The sequence below is a fragment of the Salarias fasciatus genome, chromosome 7, assembly GCF_902148845.1.
Source record: "Salarias fasciatus chromosome 7, fSalaFa1.1, whole genome shotgun sequence".
NCBI lineage: Eukaryota > Metazoa > Chordata > Actinopteri > Blenniiformes > Blenniidae > Salarias > Salarias fasciatus.
The window spans coordinates 19,357,269-19,380,645 of record NC_043751.1 but is presented as its reverse complement, the minus strand read 5'-3'; the positions used below and the strand labels follow the sequence as shown (position 1 = coordinate 19,380,645).

Genomic DNA, 23,377 nt, shown 5'->3' with positions numbered 1-23,377 from the left:
CTTGCAAGACCAGTCATGTGATGCAGAACCTGATTTTTTTAATTCACAGAAAGAGGTGAAATCTCTGTCCTTTCTTTCTCTCCCGTTTATTTTACTTGACACTTGTCTGCTTGCTGAGGTCAGAGTGCACATTGACATAATTTCCTCCAAGATCCCAGCAGGGACACTGTGTATCCTCTGATTGAAGGACGTGTCAGGGGAAAGCACAGCTGCCTCATACAGATGCTGATGTGCTGCCAGTGGATATTTCTGTGCGTGTGGCATGTGCTTGTTCACAGCAGTATAGCTCCACAAACACGGTCAGTCCAGGATGACATTCAACCTATGCATACGTCTTCATGACCGGGTTTTTACATAAAAAACAGATTCGCTCAGCAAGCCACACCAGCAGCTCATCGACTGAAGAAGCTTTCTGCTCCTACGAGAAACTCTTGAAAGAATTCCACCCCACCCCTTTACAGTCTGAAGCAGCTGAGCATTTACTCTGAGAGGCATCTTTGGTAACAAGGGTCAGTTCAAGGATACTCGTGCTGTGGCGAGGGGGGGGGGGGGGGGGGGGGGGTGTTCAGGCGGGGAGGATGGCGTGTTTCACCTGAGCGATGTAACGAGAAAGGTCAAGCTGTGTCGGGGTGATGTGGACGTCCGTGAATGTGGGCGTCATTTAAGGCGTCATTGACGTGTGAGGTGCTCGACTCTGTCGGGGAGAGCCCGCCATAGAGATACACCCTCACGGTGCTACTTCACATCAACAGCAGGGGTGCGTGGGATTAAAGTGTTCTCCAGTGACATACCTTCAAAGAGAAACATTCTGGATGGTTTCTTGTGTGTTGTTTTGAGACATAACTGCTGCAAAACCTGTGAACATTTTTGTATTCCGTTAGAAATCCTCCCTTCACCCAGTTTCATTTGGGATGGGTTGTAGCCCCACGCAACTCTCAGTTGGATAAAGTGGGATAAAGATGGATGGGAGTGTGTTCCTGGCTGGCACTGTATCTTCTCTCTGCTGTTACTTTGAACTTTATCAAGCCAGGAGGGATACGTTTGCTTTGTGGTCTGACTTTTTTTTTTTTTTTTGGTGCCAGCAGTGTCCAAACACTAGTATTTATATTCTACGTAGCTCTTAAAAGGGAACAATAGCGGTTATGTAATTGATGCACAAACAAACAGTCATGTGACTCCCTTCACATGGTCACGTGACATCAACAAAACATGCATCCTTGATCATTCAAAAGGTTAAACAATGACAGTTTTCACCCTCAAAGAAACACTAAAGTTAAACAATTTGACACTCAACGGTTACCTTAAAGCCATTCTATTTTTATAACAATCCTGTGTGCATTATCGACAAATATGACAGCATCCCTGGTTAAGTTGCTTTATTTTGTTGTATATTTAGAGTATAGACTCTCAATTGAATAAACATGAGGTAAACACCCTTACATTGGAAAGAAACGGGGGTCGTTGAATGGCAGATTGGGAGAATGTGCCAAATGAGAGTAATCTCCAGATTACGTAGTGCCAGAAAGGCTTTTCAAATACCTTTTTCTTATAATGTGACTGAGCTGGATTGTCTGCGGGATTAATGTATTTATGTGTAGACTAGCCATGACAGATTTAGCCCCTGTGTGTATGTCTCTGTTTGTTGTGTCTATAGATGGACGCAATGTTTACAGCGGCGGGAGCAAATAACATCGCGCTTTTAGATATTTCATTTTGTGAAAATGCTGAATTGTAAATCTCGACAGTGACAGGCTGCACCTGCTGGGTCACAAAACAATACCGAGCCTCAGCCTATCCTTGGTTCATACAGAAAATAGACTTGCCCCGTCTGACGGCCGACAATAAGTTCTGTATACTTTCCCACAATGAGGTACACAGATATAATTAGATCACAGCACCACCAATGTCACAAGCTCACATGCAGCATGCATCTGCCAGCGGCGATTGACTGCTCCATCAAACAAAACAGAAGCGCCTATTGAAAAACACCGAGGTTATGAAAGCAGTGTTTGCTGCGATGTTGGCATGAGAAGATCAACTTAAACCAAGAAAAAGCAGGACAGCTTTAAAGATGCTGTCAATAGTCCACCGTTTTTTAATCTAAGCCTTTGTGTCTTTTCCTGCTGTTTGTCTTGTAGTGATTCTGTATTTTGTAAAGCTATTCCAAGTTCAGATGTGTTCCTGATTTAATTGGTCTCACACGTTTCAAACGTGGCCTTGAATTTTTACTGCATGTTCTTATGAAGTGATTTTAGTTACTATTTAATCAAAATCTGAAATCTAGGAAGGAAGCTAGTCCCATAAATTCTATCAACGGGGTCATGCATTTCCATGTATTCTGATTCACAATGTATCTAAAATCAGTAAAGACAAGGCTTCAACTGCATTTGTTTTTTCAGTAGGTGATTTTAACTCTCAGCTGTTCCAGTTTGTCTGTCATCCAGAAGAACACATTCCTGGTCGGAATTCCCCAGGAAGTGTTCACTTGGAGGCTGGGAGGTGGTTTTTCAGAGCCGCTGGAGAGCGTGATTGTTGAACCATATTTAATGCATGAGTGTGTAGGAGGTGGAAAGTAAAACACACCCCATGCTGTCACTGTGACCCAGCCTTTGTGTTTTCTGTTTACCAGGGAAACGGATCGCTCCTATGTTTTCTCTCTCGCTGCTGTCTCTGTGATTACAGCCTCTTTAGTGCCTGGCTTATGTCCAGAGCCGTTTCTAAAGAACACGTGGTGGATGTATGCCATTCTCAGACCTGCGTGAAAGCAATACTGCAAACGGGACGTCGGCAAAAACTCAACCACTGTCCCACCGCGTTCTCGGATTTAAGTCTATATATTTTAAAACACATTGTATTAGAATCAAATTTAGACAAAGGCTTAACAGAGCAGTAAATTATTATTAGCGTCTGTTGTGATTAGTATGTTGCAACATATTATGTCACGAATGCCAACGCACGATTGAAAAAAGTAAAAAGAAGCTGGATGTCATTTGTTTGTGATCGGCACATAGTTCCACTTCCCTCACGGATATTCCAATCAAATCGTTTCGTCAGTCTGTCCACCTAAACAGACCAATGGAAAAGCCCTCCACTGAAACAATGGTCCCCATCCTGCAGTGTTAGCTTGTCCAAATGACATTTTCACATGGCGAAGAAAACCTCAGTAAGACACTTCTGTTTGTGTCAGTGTGTGTTGTGGCTTTTGTATTTGTATGATATTTACTGTTGTTTTGTTGACGACCCTTCAGACTCTTCCTCACCGCACACTTCAGTCATGATCGTTTGGAAACAGCACTTATATAAGAAGAAAAGGTGAGCCCACAGGATGGCCCATAACTCACTCAATCAACATTAAACGGCACTGATTGATAAAGGGGGGCTTTGTCACACAGCTTTGTTGTTTTTTTTTTAGGAAATTGGATATGGCTGAAATGTAATGGTCTCATTAAAAATGTGCATGAAGCTACAGTACTCACAGTACTCAATCTGAGACCTAATGATTAAAACCGAGCTGAGAGTGTGATAAGTGGAAATTTCATCTAAAAGCCTTTGACATTTAGACTCTGCTGCTCTCTCTGATAATGAAGTGTGATGCATCATCATGCCTGGATCTACTGAGATCTCTGAGGTCTTCATCAGAAAGGTTGTGACTGTCATTGAACCTTATAATGGTTCAAAGGAAATTTTTCAGAGAGGATTTCAACTAACAGAAATACACCACAGCAAATATTTAAAGCAAAGTGGCTCTCTGTTGGTGTCACAGTGTAGCCAGTACAAGTTTGGACAACCAATAAGTGACAAGACATCATGATGCACACAAGGCCAGCACCGGGTCCCTGATACAGTGCAAACCAATCGATTACTGTAGATGTGGGTTAAACTGCTGAGACTGTGGCAGTGATGTGTAAGCACACACTCAAAAAGTAGGTCAGTAGATGCTGGCATGGTGCAGTTTAGGTCAGTGGCAGCCTGTGGCACTGCTCATCAGCAGGTCAAACGGGATGCCAGTTTGAAGCAGTAGAAAACAGGTTTGGCTTCACTGTAATGCGCACGTTGTGCGAGTCAGAAATGGGTTAGTGAGTTAAGAGAACAAAACATGCGATCTGAGGGTTTCCAGTACACTAGCTGTCAAGCTGCGCATGTCTGTTTGGCTGGTTGATTGGTTTGATACATAAATATTTTCAAATCAAGCTGTGATTGATACTCCTCATACCCGAAGGTGTGTGCTTTGAGGTTGGATGCAAATTTTCAGGTTGTCATGTATGTTAACTTAGGTTTCAGTTTGAACTGGTGTAAACTGCACCAATAAATGTAAAATGTTAGTACTCTGTGAGGGAAATAAAACAGCAGAATGGTCATTCTTTTAAGGGACATCATATTCCACCATATTCTCTTTGGTTTCACAGAGGAATGTTTAAGAACAAGACCTGCACTGATTGAGACAAACTGATTTCCAGGGGTCAAGATCATGTGTTATCCGTGAAAAAGATCATGTGATTTACTGTACAGTCGCCTCTGAAATGGGAACAGCAGGGCGATGTTGCAGTGCTGAACCCTTGTGGGTTCTCATGATACCAGAATTGGTTTTGAATACTAACAGTGTGTTTGTGGAGCTGGGAACTTGGAAAGTTACCAGTTAGGAAATTCAAGTTATGGTAGGTGAGTTCACACGACGTCAAATCAGCGCCTCGAAAATAAGTGACACTGTTGTCATTATCTATATGATACAACACAGAAAGGCCAGTGTTATTTATAGACGTTACTTCCGCAGGGTGCATGGTGGCATAGTGGTTAGAAGTGAGACCTCACAGTGAGATTGTCTTGAGTCTGGGTTTGGGGGAATTTTCTCTGCATAGTTTACATGTGCGCCTCTCCATGTCTGCATGTTTTTTTTTCTTTTCTCCTCAAAGTAGTCCAGTTTTTCTCCTACAATCCAAAACCATCCCTGCACTCTTGATAATTAGTGACTCTAGATTTCCCTGTAGGTGTGTGTGTGGTTGTCTGTTTCTCTGTATTTGCTCTGTGATCAGCCTGTCCAGGGTGGATCCTGTCTTCGCCCCCTGTCCGCCGGGATTGGCTCCATCGGCGTGAGACCCTGAGTTGGATAAAGTGTTGTAGAAGATGAATGGTTAACTGAAGCAGCTGTATATTATTCAGATAAAGTCAAAGATGTGTGTTTTTTACTGTGCGGCCTGCTGCTTCAGGTGGTTTAACCTCTGGTTGAATGGTGATAATGTCTGCATGGGCGCAGTGAATGCCACCGTTCACCTTGTTGCTTTTTCTGATTCTATTTCAGCCGCGTTGCTCGAGCTCCGAGCGTCCTCTGCCAGAAACTATTTGTTGAGACCAACAATTGAACCACACTCATGAGAAGATCAAGGACTGAAAGTTCCTTGAATTCACAAAATCTTCTGTATTACTTCATTTTGCTTATACAATCACTGCGATCATTCCTCTATCTCAGGAGTTTTAAATCGTGCAGCTGTTATTTCTGTACAGATGTTTTCCCTGTTGAGCATTTTAAAGAAGGCACATTCGGCTCTGGTGAGTCGCCTTCTTTACGAGCTCGTTGTGAGTGTGTCTCTCTGGCATGGAGGGTCTCAGGAGATTGCCACAGGAGCCAGAGGTCAAGTGACAGCGGGGCCGACATCCTATTGATCAAGCCAGTTGCCATCATTGATCTTCATGACAGATACATCCCAGTCGAATCCTGAGATATAAAGGATTGGAACACAGTTGAGTTCAGACATTAATCATATGGTACACAAATATGGCATTTTTTTCATACCTTTATAGGAATAAAAAAGCTTTCTGTTTGCCTGCTGACCGGTGCATTTTGACCAAAGGTGAATAAAATACTTGGATGTATCTGAGTAGAATGATTAAAAATGGATGTGATACAACCAAAAAAAATGTTTTATTTCGTAGAGCACTTGGAAAGAAAAAAGTAAATAACCTCCCTCAAACATGTCCTCGAGTTTACTCAGGAAATACACAGGAAGTGAGCAGGATGGAGAAACAGAGGGATGAAGTAAATACGGTGACAGTGCCGAATTGTCGAGCTTGTTTTGTGGAGAATTGACGAGGCAGTGATTTCACATCAAGGTTAATTGTGGGCTGACCAGTCCTTTGTGTGTTCAGCAGCTATCAAGCTGTTTTTGTCACTGCCTGGGGGAGAGGACACCCCTGTCCGCCGAGCAGCGCTGAAATTACTGCCATCCTCTGCTCTGATCCTCTGCAGGCTGTGAGGGCTGCTGACCAAGCGAACTCTCTCTCCCTTCCTCTTAGTCTCTCTCTCTCTCACTCTCAACTCAGGGTTATGTAGTGTCAGCACCTCAGTTTTTTTTTCTTTCTTTTTTATTTATTTATTTTTTTTAAGAGCTGTAGACCACTTTGACATCCTCTTGTCAAGATTCTTTCATATTAGCCCGGCGGAAGTGCACTTGGCATCCGGAAGCTTTACAGCATAAGTGATTGTGTTACTTTAGCCCTGTATATTCGGATCATCAGCAGTTTGACGACCTTGTGGCAGAGGGATTCTTTGGTTGCTGTCAGTAGAAGGCACCGTCTCAGATTGCAGTCATTCCCGGGTTTTTAGAGATGAAATGGTCAAGCTGTTTCTTGCTGCCAACTTTCCATATGTTCTTATTTCATGCGTGATTCATTCTGTACTTTGATCACATCAGAGAAAGGCAAGGGCAGTTTTGTTTTCAGAATTTGTTCCAGGGTGTTGCAGAATCTTTTCTAGTCCCACCTGTGAGTATTTCTCCGGCTTCTCTCACTGGGTTTCGGTGACTCTGTGACCCTGAGCTGGATGCGGTATTGAGTTTTGATAGATGTGTATTGATTCAAACTCCGTCACCGGCAGCTCGGACAAAACACATCAAACAAATGCATTTTGAAATCTAAATAAAGCGCAGCTGGTACCTCTCATGAAAAACTCCAAACTACCACTCAGGCTTCTCACCATCCATCTCCACCGCTGCTATTATTACTAATTACACTTATTGTGACGTCCACAAGTCGTTGCTCGTCCTCCTTCATTCAGTAGAGAGAATTATTTTCTCAATATATCTGCAATGTCAGTGCTAATTGTTTTCAGGTTGTGTTGTGAATCTTCTGATCTTCTAAAGGAAGCCCTATAGAGACAGTAGGGATGATGAACTGTCGTTTCTTCATCATCACGTTTGTCTGAGTTCATCAAGCCCTGCTTCAAGTGCCTAAACTAAACAGCAAAACGTCGAAATTACACCAGAAAATTACACTGCTAGAACCAAATTCACACGACAACAATCATCTTGCTCTCATATGTGCAGGAACGAACATCAACGGCTCCGTTCGTCTGACCTCATGAATGTCTTTCACAGCCTTATTTGATACACTGATCCTCTGGGTCGAGAGCAGCATTAGACAGATGATCGCCGTGGGGATAAGTAGACCCCGGCCGACGCTACGCCTCCAGCAAATGAGGAGATTTCAATTCAAGTCAGGTGGTAATTATACAAAGTCCTGATGTTTCATAACGTAACCTTGTTTGTTTGGATCCTGTCGTTTCTTGACCTGAACGAGATCAGAATATAAATGACGACTTTCTCCAGAACATTGTCTGAAAAAATGTGGACCAATGATTGATTGATTTGAAACTACGGAGAGTGTGTTCGCTTTCATTTAACTGCGGAAGAGACGCCGAAAGAAATCGACAACCTCTCACAGCAAACTCTTGTGATCACTGCTGTTTTCTGTTTTGTTTTAACCCTGTTTCGTCTATGCATCTTGGTTCTGTGCATACACTGTGTTGCATTATTTATCAGTCAGTTTGCTATGCTTTAATCTTGTGTAAATTTCAAGGCAGCACTGAATCAGTGCAGTTTTTATATTGATAAACTAGCATCCTCTGGTCTCATATGGGACCTCACAACATTTGACATCTGCAGTGGTGATTAAGCCGTTCAACGAAAAAGAGACGTTAGTTTGAAGGCTTTCTGATTGTTTCTTACTATTTTGCCAAGACTGTTGTATTAGTTGTGATTCACGTTGACAGTGATTCAGTCTCCTGGTGAATGGATGCAGCACAGCAACAGTGACTCAGCAGAATATTCATGTTCTTGATGAGCGACATTGTCGAATGTAATCCATAGCTCAGAAAAATGCTGCCACAGTGATCAGATCAGTGGTCAGAACAGCTCACTTTTTCATGCTGGATAGGTCATTGTTTTTGCAACGGACACAAATAAGGCAATTATTATTTGCCTACATAATGCAACAGTTTGTGACACTTTCATATTTAAAGTACTTCAGCTAAAAGACTTGCTAATGATTTGGGAAAAGCATAATTTATTTCCATTTAAAAACCATAACAAATAAATGTAGGTATTTTCACCAGGTAATTGTTCTCTGAATCTAATTGCTTTGTCCCGCTTTGTATTAAGAAAGATGATAGCTCTCTGTACCTCCAGTGTAGTTGTGGTTCAATCTTTAAGGGATTTAAAAGACCCAGAAGTTGACGGATAGATCGTAATTCTGAAGATAAATTTCATCTGAGAATCCAAGTAAAATTTATCACAACGTTTATTGTTGCGTCCACAGAATATTTTGAAGAATAGCTCATACCTAAAAGCCGTGTCGCATCTTTCATAGACAAACATCTTCTGTTTGGACCAAAGTGCTGCCTGCATGTCAGTAGATTTGTTAGCATATTCATGAAATACTACATAATTTTTTCATTATTCTGTCAAAGCAGTTGGCAAACGTGAAAATGACGCTGTTGATCTGAATTACCAAGGACACCCTGAGCCTAATTCCCTTTCATCTGAAGATGTGCACCCTTTGCTCAGAATTTTTTTTCATCTTTCTTTCTGTTGTATGTGCAAACACACTGATTGCGCAAATCTATTAAAGGCTGTGCAAAAAACATTAGAGCTTCAGACATGGAAAGTGCTGCAGGTCTTTCTCAGTTACACTTGCCTTCTCATCCATTTGCTGTTAAACACTCATGAACAAGTCAGCAATGTGCAATTTACTACCCTAAATAATTTCAAGAATTGTAATTGTGATTGCCTATGAGATCCATTTGCATTGCACTGATGTTAAAAGCTACTATAGTTTTTCTTGCACAAACTGGGAGGTGATGCAGAAGTTTAAAGTGATACGGTGTTGATTTCATGGCGCTGTTGCCATCTGTTCGGTCCACTATGTGACAGCTGTGTGCGTTCCTCTCTCTGATGAGTCCTCAGTTTCCGCAGACACAGAGATTGATGGACCACCAGCTAATGGAGGGCGGCTGCCCACCCGCACTGGACATGCTACACCTGTGTGGCTATACCCACGAGATGACTCCCTCTCTCTTTAGTCTGGCTGCGGTGCTCTCATGTAACAGAGCCAGGTGTGTGTGGCAGCCTCGGGTCAAGAGTCGCGCTCGTGCTAATGACCACAGTGACGGTTCTCCTTTGGAGAACGATATGAATTGGTCCGATAAGCTGTTTGTTGCCTCTGGTAATTCTTCATTTCCTCCGATTTGTTTGTGGTGTGTCTCATTCATTATCCATGCTCGCTGCCCTTTTCATAATCCAAAATCAAATGTAGTGCTGCCACATGTGGGATTATTGATGCTGTTATTTAATGACTGTCAGGATCTCTAGCATTTATTTGTGATCTATGGCGCATGTGAAGAGCTCATACTGGGAAACATGCACTATATTTACAGTTTGATTTGATTTCTCTGTGCCTGGGCAAAGGCTGTCATAAATTATGGGAATTTCATGGAGTGGGGCGCTCTGAAGCTTTATAAATTCTCCTCTAGGAGGAGGGACAAAGAGGCAGAGGAGGAGGAGGAGGCTGTGCTCTGAAAGGGTGATCTGTATGCAACTTCAGTTGGAGACAGCATCCTCAACTCATGGCACAAGCTCAGAGGCATTGCTCCGAATGTGGATGGCTTGTCATGTGAAGCGGCTTGCTCTGCTTTCTGCTCGCCTCGGTCTGGAAAGCCTCCTCATTCCGCCTCTCTGTGTAGATAAGGGCGTCCCTGATCACTCGGAGTGTTTGAGAAGCAACTGCTCGCTGTTGTTTGTAAAAGAAGATCCTTGAGTTTATTTTCTCCCAGCAAGCGAAACTGTCTAATTCAGACCGACTGCATGATTTGTTGCTGATATTTTGTGTGTATACACCAGGCCCGCACATCCTGGACGTCTCGATGAGATGGATCTGTCTACCCCCCTTTGGTGCAGAACCGTGGGACTAATTGAATTACACAGCCCCCTCCTCAGCTTTCCTGTCTCATGGGAGTGCACAACTAATCATTTGGAATCTTTTTTTTTTTTTTTTTTCCTTCTTCCCCACAAATGAACCAGTCAGCTCCTCTTTGCAACCACTGTGTCTTTTTCCATATCTCCGAAGCTACTGGCAATTTCTTAATGTCACTGCTCATCATGCTTGACCTTCTGACCTCTGTACACTATTCTTTATGTTGCACGTTTTATTTATGTCCAGAATATTTTATTTGGTAAAATTTTTGCTTGTGATCACTCTCCACACTAGTTTTTTTTTTTTATTTGTTCGGTTTAATGGTTTGTTTGGGTTTCTTGGATTTCTGTATTTTGAAAAGCTCTTACTCTCGGAGGATAATATTCTTTGCAAAACAAATTGTGCTGCCAGACCTTTTCTGCCCCATGGTGTGAAGAAAGGGTGCATGCTAATGTCCAACACCATTAAGTGTCGTTAAGGATGTCTCCAAGATCAACGGTGAACCCAATTAAACCCAGTTTCCTTGACTGCTCTGCTAGACGCCTTATAAAAAATTGTTGCTTTAATTTAGGTAAAACCGAAATGAGGTTTGAGGAGAAAAATTAACACTGCAGCACATGCAGTCGAATTAAACTCAATGTGCTGAAATCATATATTTTGAGTGAATGTATGAGTGATTGAAAGCCACAATTTCTGAGATCATTACGGCACTCTTTAAACCAAACAGGTGATCAGAACACCGGCATATTCATGAGCGATGAAAAAAGGGATTGTGAGCGACCCCAGATTCGAACAGATTCACTGTCCCACACTGCGGTCTGTCGGTCAACATCTCAACCCTTACCTATGCTCATGAACTTTGAACCAACTCTCTGGGGAAGAATTGAGAGATATCAAGGCATCTTTGCACTCCAACATGCGAACTAAAGAAGATGGATAGACAGAAAACGTGACATACGGTTTAACAAGAAGTCTCTCCTGCAAAAAAAAAAAAAAAAGTATGTAAAGATAAAATTGATACTTTTTCTTTGCTCTTTGTTAAATGCTGGTCACGCTGTGGTAAAATACAGAGTATGGGGGTGTACCTATCACCTACTATGGATCTCTTTGTCTGAGGCCCTTTTGTTGTCACCCTTTCATAAATCTGATTTACTGCTACATCTGTAGCGCCCATGCTAATGAAGTAACACCCAGTGCAGGGACACAGCATTGATTTCATTTCCTGCCTCTCTGTCTGCTCCCTGGGCAGCGAGATGGAGATTACATGACGATGTCATATAAAAAGGGGAGATTAAAGAATCTGTATCCAACTGCAGTGTCACAGCTGTGTGCTCAGCCTCACAATTAGATGCCCAAGTTTTAAGAGAGCAGCAGAGACGAGGCTCGGCGCCATAGACTTCCTCTCTGCTCCAACAGATGCTTCCAGCGTAACTTTTCGTCTTGTTAACCCAAGCTTGATGTGGAGGTTGACAGGTTTTTCTTCTTATTTTTTTTCCTTTCTCACACATCCGTGCCAATGAATCGGATGATACTAGCGCTGTCAGAGATCCGCGGCGAGGCAACAATGAAATGGATGGGTTGTCCAGTTATTATAGAACAGAGGAGGCCACAATTCACTGCATGCCTGGATGCTCGCCTGCCTCCAGACCGATGTGCTCGCCCACAGCCTGCGATCCGTCTGCTTGACAGGATGTAAAAACTGCGGTTAATGAAGGATGTGAGCAATTTCTAACTAGATACTTAATTTCATTCCTTAAATTTTAACATGACACAATGACATAATGCTGTTTAGTAGAGGCAGGGTTTTGGAGATATAAATCATTCATGCAATCAAATTAAAAGTGTTTGAGTAAGGCGCTGAAAACTGTTTGGTTATTAAAAAAAAAAACCTTTACCCTCTAGCACGCAGTGTTATTTTTTATTTTTTTTAACTGCTATGTCTCACTGTCATCTTCATGTCTAGTTATTGTAATTAGTTTGATTTGCAGTGATGTTCTCAGTTGGGGATTTGTGCTGTACTCACTTGTCGGGTTTCAGTCTTAGTCAATGGAAATGCTCTGACGTTTTCACGTTTACTCTCAATAAATCTCACAGGAAACATTCAGTCCTGTTGTGTTTGGAGTTGCGCAGTGCTGATCCAAGCTGACGATAGAAGAAGAAAGTTTCACCTTGGACAGGGATAACACAAGGAGCATTATCGTCTAAACGAATTAAAATAACAGCAAATATTCAGGTTTGGCATTTAAGACCCTGTTAGTCAAAAGTGACGGAGAATAAAGGAGAGTACAATTGACACTTTCAGTGGAGCTCAGATCATGTGTTTCCAAAACACATTTCAAAAGAATAAGTCGAACAAAGGGAAATTAGCACAAAATACAAAGAAATGCGTTTGCATTGTGAATCCTTTCTGTGTTTGAAAAAGAAAATTGTCAGCCTTCTTACCAAGCCTCCTTCTATTGTCTGACAATGCTGAGCACATTTCCCTGCAAGTAAATGAACTTAAGTTTGTCGAAATAATATATTCAACAAAGGAGCCAATTAAATCCTCACACAGCTTAGTTCACTTTTTTAATTACTAACGCTGCTGATCCCCAGGAGGAAGAGCTTCACTGCATGAAATGATAGGACGATAATTCCTAGTTGTTCATGAGAATAGATTATTAGACGCGGCAGCATCGGCCGTTTAATGAGGACTTTACCTGACGTCAACTCCAATGGTATGTACATGATTAAAAATCCAATGTAGCTTTATTGATGTGCTGCATTTGAAGAGATCTCTTTTAATTAAGTCTATGTACCGACTCGCTGCTTGTACCTTGTGCACGTTTTGTAGTTGGGAATAATTCAGTGTCTCTCTGTAACAGATGATTGTCATTTGATCGGCGCCATTTCTACAATTCTCAGATCTCTTTGATGACAAACTGCCAGAAGCTGTCACTGAATAATAACCGGGATCATGAGCACTGTTGCTGAGAACATAGAGTTTATGTAAATCTTGTGTTTGGTGCAGATGATAAAACGTCGTTCCAGTTACTCAGAAAAGCCGGAGCAATAAGTATCCAAGTTATCAGCTGGCTCAGTGCCCCCACTTAACCAATTAGAAGTGTGTGTCAGCATTAATGAGTTGTGTGCTATGGTGGCAGAATTCATTCAGTTAATTAGTGCATCTCAGAAAGTACGAGTCTCTGTGGCAAATTTTGCTGAGCTGGTTGGGTCACTCATAACTGACAGCAGTGAGACTGACGTTTGGTGTCCAGACTGCAACAATCTGCCGTATGGGAATGTTAAATTCACCACTGTGCTGACAAACAGTCTCGTGTTGGATGAAACGGTTCGATGAGTCCGAGTGTGTTTTGTGTGGGGAAACTCGATTCAGCTGAGAGAGCGATGAAGTGTTTATGGACAGAGATCAGGACCAAATGATGAGAATAGAATAAAAGAGACTTATGCAACCATCAGCGTCAATGACACTTTCAGTTTGAGCTATTTGTAATAATTCACGCTCTTCTTTTTTTTTTTATTTCCTGAGAGTTTTTCAATCCAACGTGTGCAGAAAAATCAACATCTGACAGATGTTTACTGTAATAATTAATTTTGTGAAACAAAACACTTTTCTCAGATACATTGTCATCGCATTGACAGTTTAACCCAAAGTTTATCTTTACCATGGTGACTATGATTATAGAGCAGAGGTTTTCAAAGCATGGGAAGAAGCACGGGACACTTTCAGAGCCCTCACTGCATCTGCTTTATAGCGCTGTCATAACGGTGACATTTATGGTTCTGCATTTTCAGTGAGTTCATCTCTCAAAATGTTTTTCTTGACAAATTATTTAATCATCCTTTTACCCGGCATTTATTTTATTTTAATTATGGTTTCCGTCTAGCTGTAAAACATGATCTCCCTAACCCTCGCATTCTTCCTGCAGCTGCACTTCACCCTGGCACTTTCAAAACCAGCTTGGAAGCATTAGCATTTGCAAGGTTTGAATACAGAAAGAATTTAATATTTTCCAGAGTTGTTGGTATCAACTCAATTAGAAACCACATATTTCCAGTTGACATTAGTGCACTTTTAAAGAATTGACTGATTCAGTTTATGGCGTGACTGAAAATAGCTCAACATGACATTGAAACAGTTGTGGCTATAATAGTAGTGTTGGTGTTGGTGATGCTGGTAGTCTTTCCTCTTCTTCAGAAAAAAATGGAGGATCTAAATGGATTGCGGAGTGTAATTTCCCTGTAAACGGGACAACATGATGTGTACCTTTTGTTACCAGGTCTCAGTGCTATCATGTCTTTCTTTCTCCTCCAACATCGCAGAGCTTTGTGGAGTCTCCCCCATGCAATAGGAATCCTTTTTTTATTCCCTCAGGATGAGTCGTTTACTGATCACTGAGTGGAGGTAAACCAACACAGAGAAAAGCCCTTTCCCCCCCTAATAAGCTTAAGTTTCACTACCCTCCCATGTCACATGCTGGCTGTGGACTTTGTTCTGCATCACAGTTTATATGTGAAGCACACTGACACATAAAAACACATTCAAACCTGTTTTTTTTTTGTTTTTTTTTTTTGTGTTACTCTGAGGATTCATGCTTCTCTTTCTGGCGCATAACATCCCAGTAGAACAGGGAGAAGACGGTGTAATTTACTCGACATAGTGTACAAAGGTTCCTAGAGATGTGCAGATTCTTTCCAATGGGAGTCACTCACCAAACTTAACTTTGTGATCTTTAGTATCAGTCAAAGTCCTGACAGAACCTTCACCCGATTATGTTCAATAGAAAGACTGACTGGGTCTAATCTTTTTCCATCACTAAAGTCTCACCTTTTGAAGTTTTTTTTTTTTTGTTTGTTTGTTTAGAAAAGCCTGACCTCTCTTGAAAGATCTCTTCTTCTAAACTCTTTTCATAGAAGTGCTATCTTTGATCAAATTCTTCTTTTTTCAAATGTCAGGCTAAAGACTTAATTATCTCAAAAATACTGACCTCTGTGAAATAGAGTTTATTTTGATTTACCTGAATATTTGTGCGAGGTCAGTCAGTCTGTCTGTCGGTCTGTCCCCTCAGACCTTGATGTGGTTTACTTTAAACAAATTAAGGACCTTTGAGCTTTGGGTAACTTCAATACTAGAGAAGAATCTCTCTGCTTTTGGAAGTCTTTGATATGATGAATGTTATAGGAGTGAAGTTACTTTTTAAGTTATTTAGCCTACATTAGGTCTGAAAATCCTATTATCTAACATTCTTGGCTCTGTTCTGAATCATATATATTTGTTTTTTTTGGGTCAAGTTTGCAATTGCATGAGTATCGCGTCAAGCGACGTGTTGCTTGGACATTATTCTTTGATATGTGCAAACTTTGTTCTTGAATATTGACACTGATGAAGAAAACGGTCATTTTCAGATGTCAATAGGAACCTGCTGTCTCCACTCTGGTAGCCTACTCTTTTTAATGAGCGCGTTCATCTTCAGACAATGTGCTGCGTGTTCAAACTCCATTGATCTTCCCCATGTGTGATCGTAATGCGGTCTCTGTAGATGCTCACTTCATTATGTGAGCGCGTGACTGGCTGGATATCTTAATATCTTTAGCTGAAGTGCTTCGTCAGTCTGTTGGAATTATTAACCCGGGACTAAAGGGTCAGTTTGCCGGAAGGATTATATTTTCAAGTTCATATAAACCGTACAAACTTCACATTCATCATCGGTCAAATTCTCAAATTCAGTATGTGTTTCAAATAGAGACCAAAAATGAATGTACTAGTTTCAATAAAGTCCTGAAGTCAGAAATTAGAAGCCGCAAAATTTTCATCTTTTGGAGGGAATTTAGGTACTTTACCTTTTTACCTTTGAACAGTTTCCTGTTTTCATTCATTAGTGTGTTACTTTCTTGCAAATCAGCCTTCTAGCTCCAGTGCTTTTAGAGCCCCATGATGCGTTTTGCATACAGCTGCCAGCGAGGCTCAGTCAGTGAGCGAGTGCAGTGTGTTTGTCTGCATCCACATTAGATGTTGTGCCTCCAACAGTCTCTAAGCTCATTACAGTAATCAGGTTAAAGAGAGGGGAACTGGGGAGTGCTTGGCCTACGGCATGTTTCCTCTGGACTTCCCCAGCGAGACGGTGAACCTCTCACACAGGCTCTGGCTGAGTTGGTGGGACCCAGCCCTGCAGACGCCCGCTCCTAATGATCGGCTCCCGCTGCTTCTGTTTGTATGAAACCCACACTGGGGTATTCAACTGCACCCATGCTGTCATAATGACCAGCTTGTAATTGCAAAGCCCTTCTGATATACACCCATTCTCTCCAGAGTTCTGATCCATTTATGGTGCGCGCTAACACGTTTAGTAAATAGAAAGCCCTGCTGTCCGTGGACAGCTGAAGCATCAACACCAAAAGCGCGCATGATGGAAAACAGATGAGTCTTTACTTTGTTTTGTTTTCACAAATCTACAAAAATAGCAGAGTGGAGCTGTGAAATGGTGACTGTATTTACAATTTTAGCATAGCTGTATATGGGAGGGGTCTTTGTTCGCTTCTGTTGCCTTTGGAGCTCGTGCTGAATCACTGACACTCAGACTCAGTAATAATAGTATTTGTGCTGTACACTGTCCCTTTTGTTTCTGTCTTTGTCTCATTACGTGTCTTCAGTTGTAAAATATACTTAAGCCCTTCAGCGCCGATTACTGAAGCGTTTCGTGTAGCCTTATGAGAAATGACAGACGAGCTCGATAAAAGCGATTCAGGCAGTTGATTTGTCGAAGTGACAGCTTGCCTGCTTAAATATTGTGTGCATGTGGCTATTCACCAAAAGTCCATTCACAAGCCTGCGAAGCACTAATGAAAATCAGAGCCCTTCTCATCAGACCTCCCCTGCCTTCTTTAAATGAGCACTGGTAAGAAAAAAGAAAGGAAAAAAAAAAAAGAGCCCTGCTTCTTTCGTTTTGGAGCTGACAGAAGCCACCTGACCCGAGAATTGCCCAAAACCAGGGTTGCCATGGCAACCGGCAGATGTGGAGCATGAAATAGTGCGCCTGCGAGTCCCTAACTAAGCATGGCAGCATCCTTTACATGCTCCGCTGTGTGCTCATCCGGCCTCCCGAGCTCAGTATAGAACCAGGTGCGAGCCTGAGCCCCAGAGGTGTTGGTCTGCGAGCGTCCTCCGTCCGCGTGCGGCCGAGGCGAAAGCGTGCACGAAAAACACTTTCAAGTAGTCAGCATGTTTCTTCCCAGTTGACCCTGTTACACAACATGGTAAGGATTTCCACGCTGTGTGCCTGTGCGTGCGTGCGTGCGTGCATGTGTGTGTGTGTGTGGGAGGGTGGGTGTTGCAATGACCAGATGTTTCTGAGGCAGATTGGAGCCACAGTCTGTGTTTAAAATCCACTCGAATGGGATGTTAAACTGCCGTCTATGTTTCTATGTTAGTGGTCCTCCCTTCCCAGATTGCCCCTCAAAAACGCTGCGGAGCTGCTCTTTGCTCTCTGATTTGCCGGAACATTGCAATGAACCCTGATGCTGGTGGGAAAAGTCGAAGACTGCTGTAGATGCCAAAATACAGGTGGTTGTTTAATTTTGCCGATGGGGGTCGCATGGAAAGCCAAGACTGCTTGTGGAGATTAGAGGTTTTAGTTAAACTCACCTGCGGCTGATTTAAAATGATTTAAAATGCCTACATTCTACCATTTCTGATGTGCATGTGTCTTTGCATGCTTCATGATATAGTGGTGATTCTTACTGATTGATGACCGAATATTTTGGTCTTTAAACACAAAGTAGATAAATAAAGCTGCATCCGCAATGTTCACTTGAATAATAATGTCACCGTAATGTTGGTAGATTTCCATGCATCAGGTAAAAATATTTTTATTCTGAATGTTAATTTTTTGACATCTCGGCCAATGTGGCCTCATGTGGACTCTGGGATTTACAATGTCCGAGTTTGAAAATGTCCTTTTGACACCCCCAGAGCAGGAAAAGTCTTCTTTCCTCAATGATTGTATAAGAAATGTTGGGAAGCACAGGGAGCCGCCTCAGTTTGCGCATGTGGAATAATTTGGTTTTTCACTGTGAAAGTCCCTATATTGTTATTGATGCTTTTGAAATTCAATTCCATTGAACTGAATAGTCTAAACTTACAACCTTCTATGACAAATAATGTTGAATTTAAATTATATCAATGTTTGAGAATTATTTCATAGAAAGAAAAAAAAAAGGACACTTTTGAGAGTATTATGGCTTTTCAGATGTTTTTCTAATGAGAAATATTGAACGTTGCCCTGTGTCAGCAGATATTTGGACACATTTATGCTTTTCTGTGTGCTTCAAACAAAAACTTCCTATTTTCCAGCAAGTCTCCTGCACACAGCCAGTGCTTGCATAGCTTTCTGAAGTGTACAGTATTTTCCTGAGAGCGAGTCGTTGTATACACCTCCTCGAGCCAGTTTAAACATTTGAATCTCCAATGCTTTTAGTCCACGCTGAGAGAAAAACAAAGCTGCAAGGAGTCTCACAATGATACCACACTTGGAATGTACTCCCAAGTTTACTGAATAACGAGGTTTTCCTTTTGCACGGTTTGCTTTCAACTGTTATTTTTCACTCTCGATGTTGACCTATCACTCATTACTTTGGAAGGGAATGCACTCCACGAGGCTTTTCCGTTAATTGACTGGAGGAAAAAGGTTCCTAAGTGCTCTGCCTGCACGTACATCTTCTTCAGTGTACTGCAGGGATCGGTAGACCGGTAGGTGATATTGTGACAGTGTAACGCTCCACAGAAAAAAAATTTTATATTATGCTTCTCTGTACAACCTTCGACAAAGCAGTCACAGCGAAGTGACACTTTCACAGAGAGATATTTTCATTTTTCAGACATGCTCCATCGAAGTGAATCAAAGTCACCTCCCTCAATCTCTTATGCTGCCAAATACCCCATGCGCTTTTGACAGGATAGCTGTGAGGCCTTGTGGATCAAACTGGGATCGTATAGTCATGTACACAGATAAAAGTACTCCTTAATATTGTCAAAGCCCATGCTCACTTCTAGACCTTGAATACTTGACATTAATTTCAAAGCTAACACGAGCCTAAATCCTTAAACCGCTGCAGATTGCGTCTCACATTCAAATGACCAGGAGAGACGCTGCAGCCCCGGACCTGAAGGCAGAGTGGAGGTGGCCGCTGCTGCTGTCCAGCCTTATAAGTCCAGGAAAAGGTGGGTTCGGCAGCAGCAGCCCTGGCAACTGTGGGCTGAGCTGCTGATGTGGAAACAATGAGCCAACAACATGGCCTCTCCCTGAACCTCCTCTCATAAAACAACAAGGTTTCCCTCACTATCAACAGCTCGTTTCATTCTTACATGGATCGCTTTAATGCAGTTATAGATTAGCATGTTGGTAAGGGGGTTGTCTTTGGTAACGCTCCACTAAGCTCAGTGAGAGCATAGATAATAACCCCGAACACTGTTCAAGAAAATGGGACACTTCATGACTAAATTGATGCGCGCCTGTGGTGCTCTTAGTTAAATGTTTTTTGCTGAAAGGGTCAGGCCTGTGAATCTCCGCCATTGTGCGTCAGGATTGTTCCTTACAGTGTGCCAGAGGATATAAATGCTGATAGAGTCCCTCTGTGCGTCGCAGTTTGGCGTGACGCCAGCATATGTTCCGTTCCACTGCTCTTGATACTGTAATCAGCATGCAAGTGGTAGTAGGCAGCCGGCTCCTTGAGTGTGAGGAACAGAGCGAGCGCAGACGGCACACTGACTGGAGCCACCTGATTTGGAGGATGTGGCTCTCCGGGAAGAACATCCTGGTCAAAGTTGCCCGAGGTGTGAAAGGATTGTCTTAAACTCATGGAAAGAGGTTATTCTTAATGTTTAATTCACTGGAGTTTGTTGGGTTTACATCTGGCGTGCTTCGCATCGTTCAGTGCTTCTTGTTCCGCAGTCTCCATCATAATTTGTTTAGCAGTTAATTTCAGAGTGCGCTGGTTCATTTTTCACATGTTTTGTCAGATTCGGTTGTATAATGAAGTAATCTTTGGCAGACGGCTCTGGTGTAAAGGCTCCATCAGTCTGATGTTGCAGAGGGGTGGTGGAGGACTGACACCGAGACGCTGAGAGTGGGGTTGGCATCTTAATTGTGACCTTTGTAGTTGTGATGCAATGATTTCATGAGCCCGGTCTGCCTTGTACTTACATATTCTTCCTCTAATTACTGTCACATCCATGAAGTCGTCTCTTGCTGCTCCTTAATCTCCAAGATTCTGTCTACATTTGATAAAATCGAGATTCTGTCATGTCACAGTGAACCACTGGCACAGTGCATTAGCATATTGTGTAGAGTAGAGAAGGATGGAAACAGAAAAATTATGTGTCCCTACAGGCTTGAACAATACGGCTGAAAGAATCTGGAGGAGGACAGCATCTTGGAGCCGGCGCGATCCTACTGCCTACTGAAGTGCCGTGATTTGAGTAGGCTTTGTAATGAAGACGGTAAATTTCTTGTTTCCACCATAAGAATGTTGGCATAAGTCAGCTCTGCTTCCTTGTTCACCCACATTTTGCACCGGAGTTATATATAATGTGTGATTTACTAAAGGTGTCATCTGCTGACAGGTTCAGGAACTGCTGAAGGCCACAAATTACAGTGGAAATATGATTTGCGGACGATCAATCACCCACGCCGAGAAATGTAGCGATATGGGAAAAAAATACAAATCCTTAGCTGAAAAAATACATTCATCCATCTCCTCGACTGCTTTATGCAACTTGTTGGCTCAACAGGGTCACCAGTCCGTCACAGGACAATCAAACGCTCTCATTCACTCTCTGGCAATTTCAGAGAAAGCAGTTAACCTCAGAGACATGCTTTTTCCTGTGGGGGGTGAAAAATGAATATCATGAAACATGATATTCATTTGGTGCTGTTGTTTTCTAAAAGTCAAAACATATTATTATTGCTGCTTTATGCTTGTCAAATTTTTATTGGTGCAAATCAGTGTATTAATCCTGTTAAACACAATTGTGGAGGCGTTTATTTTCAAAGATTCGAATCTTGCACAGACCTGCTCCTGTTGTTTTACAGAGGTAGCTGTATTTCCATGTTGGGCTGACCTTTCGAAGCTGTGTAAACCTTTGTAAATACAGACCAGCGTACCATCCCCACGCTGCATCTGATCTCTCTCTTCCATAATTTGTATGCATGGGAGTCGCGGTATGCACAGAGAAGCTGAGTGCACGGTTTCTCTCAAGTCGCACCTCAAATGACAGGCAGACTGTGCTTCGAGGGCGGTGTGTTGTTTGATACATAAAGTAAGTGCAGAATGCGTCTGAAAGGAAGTAGAGAATACCTATTATGTGTGACAACCCCTATTACCTCAGATTTTTTCAATTTAAAATGTCCTTTTTTGTTTGACAGAGAATGACAGTCTATTTTTCCCGTGTCATTCATGCACCCGCTGTGGTGATTCTGCCCCCCCCCCCCCCCCCCCGCATTGTTTTTCACGGGATTTTGTTTGTGTTAATGTTGTTTTGGACTCTAAACACAGTCGCCCAAAAGTCAATGCTGTACATTTTCCAGTTGAATGCATCGATATAGTGCAGCGGTGTGCTGACCAGAAGTCTGAGACGCTCTGCTAAAGCAAAGGAGCAAAAGGCAAAACTGTAATGACAAGGAAACAGGTACGCTCATTGAATCACTGTGGCGGTTCAAATTAATCTAAGCTAGGGGGGCACAGTTATTTTAATTACTGGGAAACACTGTATAATATTGGTTGCCAATGCCATCAAGATATATATTTTAAAAAAGCGTTCATATTGACACCGCTGATGTCAAGTGTAAGAGCTGAGAGGGAAGGATATAATGTTTTCTTTGTAAACCACTCAACATGGATTTATGAAACAAGTAATATATGTTGCCATGCTTTAAGAACATATTTTCTTTTGTTTTGTGTTGCCATATGACCTCAGATATCAAATGTGACCTTGCATGCTTTTAAATGTTTAACATGGGAATTAATTAAAACTAATAATAATCTGCTACGTTGGTGCTGGCACGAAACTAAACTGGGTCTAATTATGGAGAATTAATGCACTCAAGGCTGAACATACTTCAGTATGTTCAATCTGGAAAGCTTCACACCCTCCATATGGTACTCAGTGAGCAGTACATAATCGGGAAACCTGTGTGGACTTAGTGGTTAAAACCTCTTGATAGACGCCTGTTTTTTATTTCATCACTTGATGTTATACACTAATTTGAGGATTGAGGCAAATACAGAAAGAAATGCAGTGTTATTTGAGTTGTTGCTGTTTTGGACTGATCTTCATCCATTAGTGTATGTAGTGAAATGAAAAATGAAATGTTGTGGCAACGTGTGTGTGTGTGCCACTCCCTCCGAGGACTCGGTGAGGAGCTCGACTCGGCTCTCAGTCGGAGGAGTGGGTGAACAGCACGCTTGTTGGTTGACTGGCTGCAGCTGCTGGGTGGAGCAGCGCTCCTCCTCCGGTCGCTCTCTCCGTCTCCGTGTATTAGGAAGTCGATTCTTCACGTCTCGTAATGAAGGATGGTGCATTCAGGATCATTTTGTGTGTTATAATACTTAGCGTATTGACTTCACACTGCCAGGCTACCCAACAGTGTTCAGCCACTTCTGTGTTATGGTTATTTTTTTTTTTTTTTTTTTTTTTTTTTTTTAATTTAACGGCTAATTTACTGTCTTCTGTCTAACCTTCAGCAAATATGGAACGGTCAGAAACGGAGGAAGGATTAATTTCTACGTTAATCCTGTTAAAGGTGTGCGTATTAGTAAATGGTGGCTGCTTTGCAGAAAACGAAGGAAACAATTCCATTTATTGCATTGCCTCAGCAATTGATGCTTTTGAAGCAGGGCTGCTGGAGGACGCTCTACTTCAGTGGATATTTTTAGTGTAAGAGGAGCTGCTCTCTCCCTCCTCGCAACAAGGGCAAGATTCATAATTTCTGTCTGTATCCATACCCGTGAACTACATCAGAGTGGAGTGCGTGGCCCGGGAGCAGACCCTGTAACCCAAAAGATGGGTCAAAGCAGCGAGGCTCATGCTCGGTTTATGCATTCAGAGTGTGGGTGCAATTGCTTTTTTTTTTTTTTTTTTTTG

At 42.2% G+C, this 23,377-nt stretch overlaps 1 protein-coding gene across 1 annotated transcript in view; it reads left to right on the top strand.

Moving 5' to 3' along the window:
• Positions 1–23,377, top strand: part of tln2b (talin 2b) — a 77,729-nt gene that overhangs the window by 841 nt on the left and 53,511 nt on the right. The window lies entirely within an intron of this gene.